The sequence below is a fragment of the Pteropus medius genome, unplaced genomic scaffold (genome assembly GCF_902729225.1).
Source record: "Pteropus medius unplaced genomic scaffold, Ma_sr-lr_union100, whole genome shotgun sequence".
Lineage (NCBI taxonomy): Eukaryota > Metazoa > Chordata > Mammalia > Chiroptera > Pteropodidae > Pteropus > Pteropus medius.
Window position 1 is genome coordinate 4,955,583 of NW_024356336.1, and position 15,899 is coordinate 4,971,481.

Genomic DNA, 15,899 nt, shown 5'->3' on the forward strand with positions numbered 1-15,899 from the left:
TCTTTTTTGCATAAGATAAATATAAATTACAACTACAAAGGGATACCACAACATACTTATCAAAAGAGCTAAAATTTAAAAAATCAATATACTAATGTTGGTAAGGAGCAACTAAAATTCCCTTATTTTGTTAGTGGAAATATTTTGATAACACCACTTTGAAAAAAAAATATTTGGCAGTGGTTACTAAACCTAAACATATGTATACTCTATGATCCAACAATTCCACTCTTGGGCATGTACCCAACAGAAATGAGTGTTGTCTACCAAAGGACAAGTTCAAGAATGTTCTCTGCAGCTTTATTCATAAAACCTCAAACTGGAAACAACCCAAATGTCCATCAACATGCTATAAAATTCCACTATTATGAAGTTCAAAAACATACAGAATAATCTATGCTGATGGAAATTAGAGTACCCTTAGGTGAGTACTGACTGGGGGGAGGCACAAGGGAGAATGTTGGGGTGCTGGAAATTTTTCTGCCTTGATCTGGGTGGATGTTACATGAATGTGATATATGTAAAAATTCCTTGAGCTAAACACTGGAACCTTATCAGAGAGGCTTTTCCTCGCTACTTTAGTGGAAGTAGCACATCACCTCCCACCACCTGAGGTCTTGGCCTTGTCTTATTTCTCTTCATAGAAATTATGACTACTCGGCTGCCTTAGTCAGCTTGGGCTGCCAAAACACAATACCATATACCAGGTGGCCTAAACAACAGACACTTTTTTTCTCACAGTTCTGGAGTCTGGGAAGTCTAATATTAAGGTTCTGGCCAATTTGGTATCTGGTAAGAGCTCTCTTCCTGCCTTGCATGCAGCTGCCTTTTCACTGTGTGCTCACAAGACCTCTATGTGCAAGTGAGTGTCCTCTGGTGTCTCTTCTTATAGGACACTAATCCTATTGGATCAGGGTCCCACCCTTATGACCTCATTTAACCTTAATTGCTTCCTTATACACCCTATCTCTAAAGATAGTCACACTGGGGCTTAGGACTTTAACATATGGATTTAGAGGAGACACAAACATTCAGTCTACAACCAGCATTCCATATGTTTGATTATTGACTTATCACTCACCTCCCACCCTCCAATTATACTCTAGTCTCCTTGAAGGCAGGGACTCTGTTTTGGCCATTTTGGCATCCCCAGCACCAATAACAGTGCCTGGCACAGAGGAGGAGCTCCATGAGTATTGTCAAATGAATGAAAGAAAGTGGATAGAGTACTGGTGGTAGCAGCCAAGTGCTACTAAGCCCAGCATCTGGCACATGGGAAGAGCGTGATAGATGGCAAGGGCTATCATCATTGTCATTATCATTTCTTAATCCTCAGGGTACTTAGTACATGCCTAAAGTTTTTGCCTTCAAATAATTTACATTCTAAAAGAAGAAAGACTTTTTATGTGCATTTTGCTGTGTGCTTTATATCATGTACTATATTGTATCATTGCTTTTTTTAAGAAAATTATTTCTTAGTTTATTACTCTACGGTAGGCGTCCTGAATACAGGAGTTGACGTTTAGGACTTGGTTTTAGTCCTGACTTTACCACTAAGTTTCTGTCTGTCCTGGTGATTTCCCTTTCCTCTGTGGACCCCGCCTTCCTCAACTTCCTCACTAATATAATAGTATTAATGTCCTTATAAGAACTTGAAATAAAGGGTTTTGATTGAATTAAGATCTCAAAGGTCAATTCTTTGCACCTTTGAATGTTACTGCTCGCCTAGTGTGTTGTTCTTATTTCCAACACCAGGGGGCAATCAGAACATTGGAACACATGCTGCTATTACAGTTCCTGCTATTACATAAAGGGGTTAAAGCAGAAAGATGATTGCTCTCTGCTTTGGTTCCCTGACTTTTCCCAAAACCTTAAGCCCACAAATCTGAGCCTTCTATCAGGCTGATTAGACTCTCAGACTTCCATCAAAGGGAGCAGAGCTGGATTGACCGTGAAATCTTGGATCCATCACTTTTCTATCTGTCATGGATCATGTGTGTGGTTTAGGAGACAGTATGTGGGTAATAAATTGCCTGTAAATGACAAACAGACACCCCAAAGAAGGAAAACTGAAGTGTAGACTGAGATCTTGTTTGAAAGAGAAAACAATTTAGTAATACTGTCTTGCTATGATGTCCGGATGAGCACATGGTGGGAAAGGTCCGCTGAGGCTGTGCATAGAGAGGAAGAGCCTCAGCCTGAACACTAGGAGACCTGCCATGAAGTCCTAGCTTGTCCAGTGGCATGCTGTGTGACCTTGGGCAGGTGACTTCCTTTCTAAGTATCATTTTCCACCTTTGAAATGAGGAGAAGGGACCTTTACACGACAAACATGTCCTGTGTGTCTTTCCACCACCTCCTGCATCATGGCAGGCATCTCTCACCAGCCATAGGAGCCAGTTCTACTGAGCCCTAACACGGCCTCAGAATCTTTTTAAACACTACAGTTGGTAAGAGTTGGCCCATGAGAGGGAACCTTTTTGCTCTCTCTATTGACCTTAGATTATTCCTAAAAGTACTTCCAGTGTCAGCATTCTATAGTAATGAGGCTTTAGTAGCAGAGACCTCTCTGGTGTTGACCAACTCAGGCCAGTTCTGGATGATTTGGGGGTCAATATTTCAATGACTTTATACATTAGGTAGAGACAGAAAAGTTTTCTGCTTTACATGATTATAATGCTTAGCAAGAGTTGAAGAACATGATGCTTTAGCCCATTGGCTTAGCAAAAAGGCTTTCCTTGTGTGGAGAGGTTGGTCAGCACAATCCAAAGCAATTAAGAGGTAGGAGAACATGATTTCAACTTTGCCCTTGACCTTCAGAACTATACTTGGAATTTACAGAACGTGGCTACATTTAGGAACAAAGATCATGTTCTTCTAAGTAAATTTGGAATTAACAGGCTTTGTTCCTGGAAGCTATGTCAATTGTATGATGTAGCCACCATTCATTTAAAAATAGGTGCCAATAAACATGTCCCGTTATTAGTATTACTGGGATAGATGACAGAAGACCTGGGTTATGTTCCTGGCTCACTATTTGCAAGTCAAGTGATTAAACCTCTAAGGGCCTCAGTCCCCCACCTGTAAAATGGGATAATTATACCTGCTTTACCTAACTCAGGTTATGAAGGTCAAATGAGATCATGTACCTGAAAGTACATTGTAAAGAGCAACGTACCATACAATTCCAAGGGAATATGATGTAGATTTTTGTAGGGACCCTCTGGGGACATATTTATCACCTTGAACTCAGTCAAGGAACTAAAGATTGCTGGCAGAAATGTAAATTAGGGCAACTTTCCACAGGAATATTTGGGCAATGTGAATCAAAGGCCTTAAAAATGTGCATGCCACATACCCACTAGATTGATTAAATGAAAAAGGCATGCAATACTAAATGTTGTTGAGGATATGGAATGCTTGGAACTCTCATATACTGCTGGCGGGAATGATGATTGGGAAAACCGCTTTGGAAAACCAGCAGTATTTATTGAAGTTGACAATGTGCACATACTCTGTGACCCAAGAGTTCCACTCCTCGGTAGTCACTCAGCAGAAATGTGTACATATGTGCACCAAAAGACATGGACCAGAGTCTTCACGACAGCATTCTTTATAACAACAAACACTGAAAATTTCCCTGAAGGCCCTTCATTACAGAATGAATAAATAAATTAGGATATATTTGCACTGTAGGATTCCATCCAGTAGTGAGAATGAAGGAGCTAAAATTAGTTGCTGCAGTAGGATGACTCTTATAAAGATAATGTTGAATTAAAAGTGCCAACTCAAAAGACTATATACCATATAATTCCATTTACTGTAAGTTCGAAGGTAGACAAAATTCATTTGTGGTGATCAAAGTCAGGATACCAGTTACTCTTAAAGGGAAGGTAGGTTCTGGGAGCAGGTGTTATGAGGGCTTCTGGGGAGCAGAATAATGTTCTGTTTCTTGATCTAGTTGCTGGTTACACAGATATGTTCATTTTGTGAAAATTCATTAAGCTGTACAATGATAATTTTTGCACTTCTCTGCAAGTATGTTAACTTTCAATAAAAAGTTTGCTAAATAATGTGCATGCCTCGACACAGAAACTCTACTTTTAAGAGTTGATTTTTTTAAAACAAAATATTTATTAAGCAATTATTGGTAGCAACCACCTTACATTCAGCAGCATGTCACTTTGCTGCAGTGTCCTTTTTAAAAATGAAGTCACTACGGTTTTCTTTTATTAGAATTTACATGATATATCTTTTTCTATTTTTTACTTTCTGGGTGAATTTTTTATTGTGATAAAATATACATAACATAAAATTTACCCTCTTAACCATTTTAAGTGTACAATTCAGTGGCATTAAATACATTCACGGTGTTATGCAACTATCACCGCTATCCATTTCCAGAAAATTTTCATCATCTTAAACAAAAAACTCTGTACCCATTAAACAATAACTCCTCAAGCCCCTGGTAACTGCTGTTCTACTTTCTGTTTCTGAATTTGCCTATTCTAGGTACTTCATACGCATGAAATAATGTAATATTCATCCTCTTGTGTTTGGCTTATTTTACATAGCATGACATTTTCAAGTTCATCTACGTTGTAGCATGCATTGAATTCATTCCTTTTTATGGCCTAATTGCATGAATAAGCAAAAAAATGAATTTTTTTGCTTATTCATTCATCTGTTAATAAATATTTGGGTTGTTTCCACTTTTTGGATATTGCAAATAACGCTGCTATGAATATTGGTGTATAAGTCCCTGCTTTCAATTCTTTTGGGTAAATACCTAGAAGAGGAACTGCTAGATTATATAGTAATTTTATGTTTAACTTTTTGAGGAACTGCATACTCCTTTCCACAGCAACTGCACCACTTAATATTCCCATCAGCAATGCACAAGGGTTTCAATTTCTCCAACACTTGTTATTTTCTGTTTTGTTATTGTTGTTGTTGTTGTTGTTTGTTTGTTTGTTTTTTACTATGGCCATTCTAGAAGCTATGAAGTGGTATCTCCTTGTGGTTTTGATTTGCATTTCCCTGATGATTTAATGAAATTGAGAATTGTTTCATGCATTTGTTGGCCACTTGCATATCTTCCTTAGTATAACTCTTTTTAAAGTATAAAATATTTGACATACCAAAAGATATAAATGATAATGTAATAAACAACTATAGTCCCACCACATGGCTTAAGAAATAAAACATCCTCCACACTGCAGAGTCCCCTCTGCACTCTTCCGGCTCTCTTCTTCTCCTCTAAGTAAACCCTATCCCAAGCTTTGTCTATTATTCCAATGTATTTTTGTTTTTGTTTTTGTTTTTGTTTTTGCAGGAGTAACTTTAGCACATCTTATATATATGCCCTAACAATAAACGATACTGCTTTTGCGTGTTTGTACAACTTACTTCGAAGAACTCATATGGAGTGTGTTTTTCTCCACCTTTTTACTTAGCATTTATGAATCCACCAAGTGTGTGCATGTAGCTGTAGTTCATTTGCTTTCCCTGCTTATGCCAGTCTATCCATTCTCCTGTTAATGGTCATTTTCTTCCTTTTTTTTCTTTTTTTTTTTTCCATTGCAAACAATGCTCCCTGAACATTTTTATACCAGCCTCCTTGTGTGCACGAAGGATTTCTTGCAGGTATTTGCATGTAGGAGTGTAATTGAAAGGTTGTTGCGGGGTACACATCTTCAGCTTTACCAAAAACTATGAAATTGCCTTCTAAATCCACAGTGCCTTCTTACACACTCCCAGCAGCGTGAGTTCTTGTGGCTTCACAGCATTATCAACACTTGACATTATCAGACTTTTTAATTGTTGCCAATCTGATGGCTGTGAAGTGGATCTTGTTGTGGTTTTAAATTGCTAATTTGCTCTTCCCTGTTTATAAGTGAGTTTCTTCATACATTTGTTGGCTGCTCAAGTTGCCTATTCTGTGGCTTGCTGGTTATGTTTTGCCTCCTTTTCTGTTGGGTTCTTATCTTTATCCTATTTATTTATAGATGCTTTATGTCTCCTCAATATGAATCTTTTGTTGATTACATGTTACTAAAACCTTCCCACCTGTAGTTTATGTTCTCTCTTTTTAGTGGTGTCTTTTGTTTAACAAAAGATTTAATGTTTTATTTATCTCTCTTTTTCTTTATGGTATGACTTGTTTAAGAAAATTTTCCTACTCCAAAGTCAAAACAATATTTGCCTTTTGAAGTTTTGCTTTTCAACTTGAGGGATTTAGTCTTCTTGGAATTGATTTGGAGGGACGTTGTAATGCAGGGGGCCCCTCCCCCCTTTTCTCTATTTGGATAACAAGTTGTCTGTTCACCAGATGTTCAATAATCAGTGACAATTGACTAATGTCATTCCTCTACTTAAAAATCTTTTTTCCGTGGCTCTCCAGTGCCACGAGGAGAAGCCCTGATCTCCTTGCCTCAGTCTACTAGATATTGTATGAACCCCCTCCCAAGTCCCCCACCTCACTTCTTGACATTCTCCTGTGCTCCAGCCACACCAACCAGGATCTCTATTACCTCTAGCTTTCACTGGTTTTGTTCTTACTATCTAGCATGCCCATATTCTTTTGATCTCAGTTAATAATAGCTATAGTGGATTGAATGGTGGCCCTTCAAAATATATATCCACTCAGAATCTGTAAATGTGATCTTATTTGGAAAAAGGGTCTTTACTAATGTAGTTAAGTTTAAGGATCTCAAGATGAGATCATCCTGGATTACCTGGTGGACCCTAAATCTAATGACAAATGTCCTCATAAGAGACAGAAGATAGAAAGACAACCACAGAGAAGGAGAAGGCCATGTGAAGATGGAGGCAGAGATTGGAGTGAGTGAGGCAGCCACAAGCCAAGAAACCCTGGCAGACACCAAAAGCTGGGAGAGTCAAGGAAGGATTCTCCTCTAGAGTCTTTGGAGGGAACATTGTCCTGGTGACACATTAATTTCAGACTTTTGACTCCAAAACTGTGAGAGACTATATTTCTGTTGTTTTAAGCCACCAAGTTTGTGACAATTTGCCATGGCGGCCCTAGGAGACTAATACAGGCAGGAAGCTGGAGTAGGGAGGCAGAGAAGCTGATGAGCAGAGAGCCAAGACTGGAGGGCAGAGAGTACAAGGTAGGTGGTGGGATGAAGAGTGTTTAAATCCCCAGGCAGGAGCTGGGCAGTTCTTGTATTGATAGACAGGTCCATAACCCCAGGCCTGGGAGGGGGGACAGTGTCTATAAAGGGGGTATAAGTGATAGGGCCACACTGAAAGGACTCCTGGCTCCCAATGTCCTCAATGGAATGAGTGAATCCATTCTAGAAATCTTGAGTTACCTCATCTACAGAGGATAGAGGCAGGAGGGACCCAGGGAGGTCCAAAGAGCACCAGGCAGTGAGAGAGTAGACACTTCAGCTGCGGCAGTGAGCTAGAGAAAGGCAGATTAATCTCAAAAGAAGCTAAGAGCTAACCAGAGCATGGCTAAAAGTAGCATGAGTGAGGTCCAGGGGGCAATGGTGCAGAGGTAGATGCCAGCAAGCTAAAGGACAATTCCAGGATGGCACTGTAGGAAGGTTTCCTGTGTCTTTAGGCTTCTTTGATCCCTGGGCCACTTTGGCAGGAACAGAGCCTTGGGCACCAATGGGGTCATGTCTGTTTAAACAAAATTAAACACTGGAGGTAAATTATTAACTCTCTGAAGAAACAAATAGGAGTGTAGGCCATATCTCCAGCACCACGGCTTGAGAGCTGCATAAAAGTTAAGAAGTCCTGCTTATCAGGGGTGGCTGCCACTCAAGTTCCCGTAGGCTAGTGAAAGCATTTGCTGAAAACCTTCTCTGAGTCACAGTGCCAGGTGTGTTGGGAACAGAAGCATAAAGACAGCCAGAATCTGCCCTTAGCTGAGAGCTGGGAGAATCAGAGCTCACAGTCATCATGAGTGCCCACATGCTAGTTACCGTGCCCTCAACAGCCTATCCATCATCTCATGTAATCCTCACTCCAACTCTCTGAGGTGGGGTGAGGATTGTCCACATTTCACAGATCAGGAAATCCAAGCCCAGAAAGGGAAAGAACTTGCCCCAGCCACATAGCTTGTCAGTGGAAGAGGAAAACAAACAGAGCTGGCTTTCGCAGAAAGGAGGATGAATTGTTACGGTTCAAGGTGTGTTTAGGAACCTAAGGATAGTAAGCATAGCTGACCCTTCTAAAAGGTAAGGGCTAGGACCAGCGAAGCCATCAGGAGGCAAGGCAGCCACTGTCCCCTTCTCTCTCTCTTTCACAATATCCTGACTCTGGTTCTCACTGAGAACTTATTTTATTTTTTCTTTTATTTTTGGATTAAGAGCAGGAGTTCTAGCATCAGAACTGTGTCTAGTTTTGGCCTCACCGTTTATTACCCCTGTGACCTCAGGCAAGCCAAGTTCTCTCCACTTCTCTACCTATAAAATGGGGATACGATGGTCCCCATGTAGGGATCAAAGGATAAAACATGCACAAAGTCCTTGGCACAGTGCCTGGCACATAATAAATGCTTAATAAACAGGAATTGCTGGTATCATCTCATGTGGTAGGAAACAGCCTCTACAGCCCTCCTGCCTCCAGGGCCACCTATCAACTTACTGGCATCCTGGTTCTGAGTTCTTCAGCTGGAGAATCAACTATCACAAGTGAGAGAGAGAGAGGTGGGGTCTTTGCTCAAACACAGTCTCAGGTATCTGTGGACTAGTTTTAAGGAACATGGAGGTGAGAAGCTGAGCACAGTAGTTAAAAGGTTTCTGTTACAGAAATTTCAGCTGCACGGTCTTGTGATCAGAAAATTCATTGGCCAACCTTTCCAGATTTCTCCATCATGAACCCTTTGAGTGTGAGGGGTGGGCAGTCAGGCTGAGGGAACAGCAGACTAAAGGCTTAAAGGTAGGAAAGCGCCTGGTGTGTGCAGAATGGCTGCTGACTTATAGGCTGTGGAAGGTACAAAAGAGGCAGGAATGATGGTTTGGGACCTAATCAGGAAACTCCTTGAATGACTCTATTTTGGCATAGACCAAAGAGCCATTAATTTATTTAGCAAATATTTATCGTCTGCCAGCCTTATATAAGGCATTTTTGCCTAGGATTACCTAAGTGGAAGGCATAGCCTTTGTCCTCAAGGAGTTAAACGGTCTAATAGGAGGAAACAGACACAAAAATGGATGAAAATTGTGCAGCATGATCCAGATTCTAAAAGGGATCTGTTTAAGATGTGGCAGGACTGGGGGAGGAGCATCTGTCCACCAAGACAAGGAGAAGGCAATAATGCATCTATTTATGTTTTTGTGGGTTCTGCCATTCTAGCTTTCCTAAGGGGAAACAGTCATCAGCCAATCTCAGTCCGCATGGTTGAAATGGACTGACCCCTTTCTCCACTTCTAGAGAAGAGCAAATGAGCCAGGTCTAGCCAATCAGCATATTCCATCCCCTGGCCATAGCTATTCGTTCAGTGAGGTGTATGTAAACCAACTCTGGCCAATGAGAATCAACCCATGACTTGGGCTGGAGCCTAGAGGAAAGATGCTCTCTTTACTAGGAGTGCTGGCTTCATGGAAGACATATGAGCCTGGAAGAGAGGCCACTGTTTAGAAACTGAGAAAAATGACATCACAGAGGAAAGTAGAGCCAAGAGCTGGAAAAAGAAGGCACTCGATAATATTCTTTGAGCCCCTGGACCCAGCTGCATCTGGAACCAAAATAGTCTTTGGACCTTGCAGTTATGGAATTATTAAATTTCCATTTTTGTGTAAGGCAGTTTGAGTTGTATTTCTGTTATTTTGGAAAGATTCAATTTGTTCAGTCTCTCTATCATCCTAGACTTCTAGTTTTTCTTCTTTCAAACAATTCTGATAACAGTTTCTTTTGTACATTGGGGTGGGGAAGGGGTAGGGATATATCTATATATCTATATATAGATACAGATATTTGTTTTTGCTTTGTTTTACAAAAAGGGGAATACTAACTATAAGATTTCCTATCTCATGCCCTTGCCTTCCCTCCATTTGAGTTATCTATCATCTTGAATCTTTTGCTTTCCTTTTATATATTTTATTTGCATCTATATGTAATCCTAATTTTTTTTTCATTTTAGTTGCTTTTAACTTTATACAGGAATATGATAATGAATATAATCTTTTGGAGCCTTTCTTTATTTTTTCCACTTAATATTATATTGCTAATATTTATCCATATTATTGTGAGTCTTTGAAGTTAACTTGCTTTTGACTCTTGTATAGTATTTCATTGCATAGATATGTCAGAGTTTATTTATTTCATTCTTCTGTTGATGAGCATTTGGGCTATTTCCAAGTTTTTTCTCTTGTGAATAGTGCTTCTCTTAACATATGGTACATGTCTCATTGCACAATAGCCTGTAAGTTATTTTCAAGGTCCTAGTTTTCATTTTGGATAGTGGGATCATTGGCAATATTATTATTATATTTCTCAGTTTCTATTATATTACATATATTATAATATCATTATATTATTAAAAGTAACTAACTAACTAAATAAAAGTTTTCCATACATGGACCAATGATGTGAATGCTACAACTAATCTAATTTTACACACCTGAGGTTTAGAGAGAAAAATAAATTGGGAAAATACTACATATTGCTGTGATATACCCAGCATTTTATATGTAGCAATATGTCTTGGAACTCTCCCTATAGTAGTACATATAGGTCTGTTTCATTTTTAACTTTGGCAGAATATTCTGTTAATGGACATATAATTTGAATGTTTAAATATTTTATCATGGAAAATTCCAAACATACACAAAAGAGGGAATGGTTAATAGAATCCCATATACCCAACACCCGGCTTCAGTAATTATCAACATCTGGCAGATCTTGTTTCATCTCTGCCACCACTCACACTCTCTTCCACTCTTTGGCTTCTACGAAGTGATAGACTGAAGGTCCTTTGTAAATAAATCTTTTCATGAAGTTATAAAAGTATCTGTGGAATACATTTACATTAGTCGGCTTGTTTGGATCTAAAGGATGAATGAAATCTAAATTCTTATAGATTTTGCTTGATTGTCCTTTCAAGAAGTTGCCCTAGTTCTCAATCTGCATCATCAATACTTTGTCATCTTTCAAACCTCATTTTCACGATTGCTTCCTTTCAGGCACCTGTTTCTTCATTTTTCTCTTTTTTCTTCTATCTTAGATGGAAAGAGGGAGGATGCCCAGAGCAAGTTAAAAAAAAGCAAGAGCGGCAAAAATGAGGTCAATCTCAATGGTGTTCTTGGGAAGGGATTGTCATCAACTTGGGACCTGGTGTCTATGGCTTCCAAGAGCCTCAAAACTTAGCTGACCAGGGTTGGGAAAAGTGGTACTGCTGCAAGCCAGTACTCCTAAACACAAAAAAATAAAGCGAACTTGTGGTTTACCTTTCTTCCACATCATATCTGTGCCCAGTGTTTAATTGTTTCCAGATAGCAACTGTGTATAAATGAGAAGGTATAGGCAGCTGGAGAAAGCTGTGCTATATAAGTTGTATTGATCTATTAGCTTGTGGGGTCTAGATCTTGATTTCCTCATCTGTCAAGCAAACAACTATATTATCTGACTTCTAAGGTGTCTTTCAGCAATAAAATGTGAAGCCTCCCTGAATTTCATGTCATATTTGAGATTACAGTCTTGTTATTTTCTACATAGTAAGTTATTTCTTCTAAATGTTCTCAAATTGAAATGATAAGGAACTCTAGGCTGAGCATTCATTCATTCATTCATTCTTCCATTCAATTAATTAATATATTGAACACTTTTTTATTTTAGATTTTTTGCTTTTTTTAATTTTTCTTGATTTGCAAAAATAATTTTTTAGGGACAGATACTAAAGATCTCAAGATGAAACTATGTTTGACTTCATAGCTTTTACCAAAAATTGAGTTTCTTGATCTACCTCCATCTCAGAGTTTCTTTGGTTTTATAGGGGATGTGTGTGTGTGAGTGTGTGTGTGTGTGTGTTTCTACTTCCTCTTGTTGCTGTAGCAGTCATTGAACTAGTCAGCTTTACTGTGGTATTTGTTAGGAGTCTTTTGTTATAGTGATGGATCCAGGGGCTCAAAGGATGCAGCAATATCTTCCCTCTTCTTGTTTGTCCCATCTCACTTTGTCTCTGCTTTTTGTTCTTCTACAGCAGCAGCATTTATTATATGGTTGGGGAAAATAGCCATAAACTTAAATTCACACAAGCCTTACTGTTTGAGATCCTACGGAAGATAGGATAGATCTTCTCTCTCCCCGTTTCCAATAGATCAAATTTCAGAGAGGACTCTGATTGGTCCTGCTTTGGTCACATGCCTACCTCTGAACCAGTTATTGTAGGTAGGAGAGTGGAGTTCTGATTGGCCATTCTGGGTCACATGTTCACCTATGTTGAGGAGCTGAGCTCTGTGATTGACAGCTTCAGAGAGATGGCATGTGTGAAGAAGTAGTTACTAACAGGAAAGGATGCTAAATCAACAATTCCTGTTCATTACCACTTCCCTGCAAACTGATGTTGCTTTCCCCCCATTCACATTGTCTACGTTCTCACCCAAATTCCCTCTTCTGTCCCATTAACTCACCCAAATTCCCTCTTCTGTCCCATTAACTCACCTCTACAGTTGGACAAAAGCAAGTGATTGGCCATTATTTTCTTCTAGTATTTTCTTTCAATCCTTTTTTTCTTTATCTTCAAATAGAGGTGTAATCTGTATAAAAGCAACCTGATTTGCCTATGTTTCGCAGCTTTTTCTTGGTCAAATTGGCATGTGATTACATTTCCACTTTAATTAAATATTGCATCCTGATGACAGGTGACCCTTGCAGTCAAGGGTGTAGCCCACATATGCAACTATCTCCTTTATATAGTGCAGTATTTATACTTTTCAGATATTGGAGTTTCTTTCTCTTCCTCCAACTTAGCAGTCTAGAAGTGATAATTTTATGACCTGGTCCATTTAGAATCTACTTTGTCAGACTTCTTTTCCGTGTCTTTTGGGCTGAAAATGGCCTATAGATGTGTTTAGTTGGCCCCACATAACAATGCAAATCTTTTTTATTTTATTTTATTTTATTTTATTTTATTTTATTTTATTTTATTTTAATTTAATTTAATTTAATTTAATTTAATTTAATTTTATATTTTATTTATTTTTAGGTGAGGCAACCCTTAGTTGACCTCACAGATTGCAAGGATCTTGTCAGCTTACAATCCCTTATTTTTTACACCTACAACAATGCAAATCTTTAAAAATTTATTGCAAACATTTAAAAACCAGGAGACACTGCAAATATATCTGGATTTTTGCTTCTTTTGAACATATCACATGGTCTATGAATCATGGGCCCATGTTCCCTAGAGCAACGGTGTGTGGCATTGGTCTTCTGGACTGGCCTTGTGTTCCCAGGCCAACACCCCAAGGATGTTCTTGCCCGAGGCCCCTTTGCCATTTACCATCTCACTTGCTAGTTATTTTTGCTTACACCTGGCCCACATCACTCAGTCACATTCCCTGCCTGGCCCCTGGAGCATTGTTTGAATTTGTGACTCCTGGTTGGGTGGCCATTGCAAAGCAGGGACAGGTTGAAGCAGAGTTTAAATCACTGATGAATCCGGGCCCAGATTGGCCTCTGCCTCAAGGCTCAAAGTAGACATAGATTGATGGTATACTTCAAAGGCGGAAGAGACACTTCTAAGAGTTTTGAAAGAACTGCCGCTACTTGTCTGTATTACATCTATTGTACCTTTCAAGAGAATTATATGATGTTTCAATACAATAAATGAAAGTTTCCATAAATAGATATAAATACTGTGGAAGAATGTTAGCATGTCTTAAATTTGAATCACCTTAAAGAAGAAAGATGAGATTCAAACTCTTAAAATTACTTTGTAAAATAAAAAGTATTATCATCTTTTATGACTTCTCTAACTGTCTTATGTAGTAATAAATGTTTGCAGAAGGAAGGCAGGAAGAAAGGAAGGAAAGGAAAAAAAATGGAAATTACTTGAATATAGGGACTGGCTAATCCATTCGCTCTCTTTTTTTTTTACGCCTACAGCACCTGGTCTTCCTAGGTGGTCTCCCATCCAAGTACTAACCAGGCCCAACCTTGCTTAGCTTCCGAGATCAGGGTGGCATGGCAGTAGACGCTAATCCATTCTTTAAAAATTTAGTTTCTAGTTGTATTAATTAGAAAAAGTTGCAAAAATAGTACAGAGGAGTCCTGTGTACCTAATACCTAGATTCACCCAAAGCTAACATCTTCCATTACTATAGGCCATTCCCTTTTTATATTCTAGTGTCTCATAGTGGATACTCAATAAAGTTTATTGAATGAACATGCTTTTGTATAGAAAACTAATATTATCATCTGTTGATTTAGCAGGTTAGTCTATTTATTTTATTATCTTTGAATAGGTAACATCTGAGCATGGAGTAAATTCAATAGGTAAAAAATGTACACAGTGAATCGTAGGTGTCCCTCCTTTCCTTACCTCCCAGTCACCCATATGCTTCTTGAGAGACAACCATTTATTCCTTTCTTGTGTCTCTTTCTACACAGTTAATAATAATACTTTCATGTGTCTGTTGTCTCCTCGCCACCCCGTCCCCATTGTAGCATACCATATACACATCTTTTTCACTTAGCAGTATATATCGGAGATCATTCTATGTAAGGTCATACAGTGCTTCACTGTTTTCAATGACTACTTAACACATGCCCCATCATATATTAAATGGCTGTACCATAATTTATTTACTAATCTCCAATTGATGGGCATTTAGGTTGTTTGATGTTTTTTATTATTAAAAACAATACTGTAATGAATATCCATGTCTGTTTTTATTTAGCACAGATATAGTCTCTTTAGGTACCAAAGCATATGTTTATGTATTTGAAATTCCTGACCATCCCTATTTGGTCATGTAAAAAGACCTTTGATGGCAGAAAATTTCCTGAAGCTTTGTGTGGTTTTTGGCCTAAGTCAATGAGATTTGCCAAAGATCTAGCAGCTTTAACCAGATACTGATGCACCTGTTGTCAGTTATTTTCATCTGAGTCTGATAAGTAGAGAAAGGAACAAGATAAGTTGTACTCAGGACGATCTACTAGAGATGTGTCATGAAACATAATGAATGTATATTATTTTTCTTCACTCCTATCACTTGATCCAACTCACTTACCCAGTACTTGCTCCTAGTCAATGGATCTTATCTCTTATTTGAAGTTCTTCTCTATCTCCCCTTACTGCCCACTACATTTTGGTGAATTTCATTACTCAGTAAATACCTCCATTTTTACCCCCCTCTTTAATTCCCTCCACTTCCACCCCTGACCCATGGATGGGGGGCATCCCTTCCCACACGCTCACGGTGTGCTCCCGGTGTGCACCCAGGGCCTGGCATCCCTGGCATACTTAGGGGGCCTGGCACACTTGGGGTATGGTCCGTGGCTCCACCTGAGAGCGTGAACCCAGGACCTTCTGTGTGCAAAGCAGAAGTGCTAACCACTACAATATGGAGCCACCCCAATACCTCCATTTCTAAACAGCTTTACACTGCTGAGAGATGAATCATGTCACTTTTGTGCTGCTGGCCTGTGTCTTATTAACTCTATCTTCCTTGAAGCAGAGATTTAAAAATTGAAACTGGTTTCATTTTTGACCTTTCTCTGGGTTTTCATTGCAGTCCCTACAGGAAAGACTGCTGCTCTTCTCCATGTTCAAAATTTATTTTGGTCCCATGAAACCCAGTGCTCCTGAGAAGCTGTTAGTTAATGAGCTGCCCCAAATGTCTGCAAAATGGGAGGGATACATGATGATGAGCTTACTAGTTATTTATTTAGTCATCAATTCATGCAACAAGCATTTA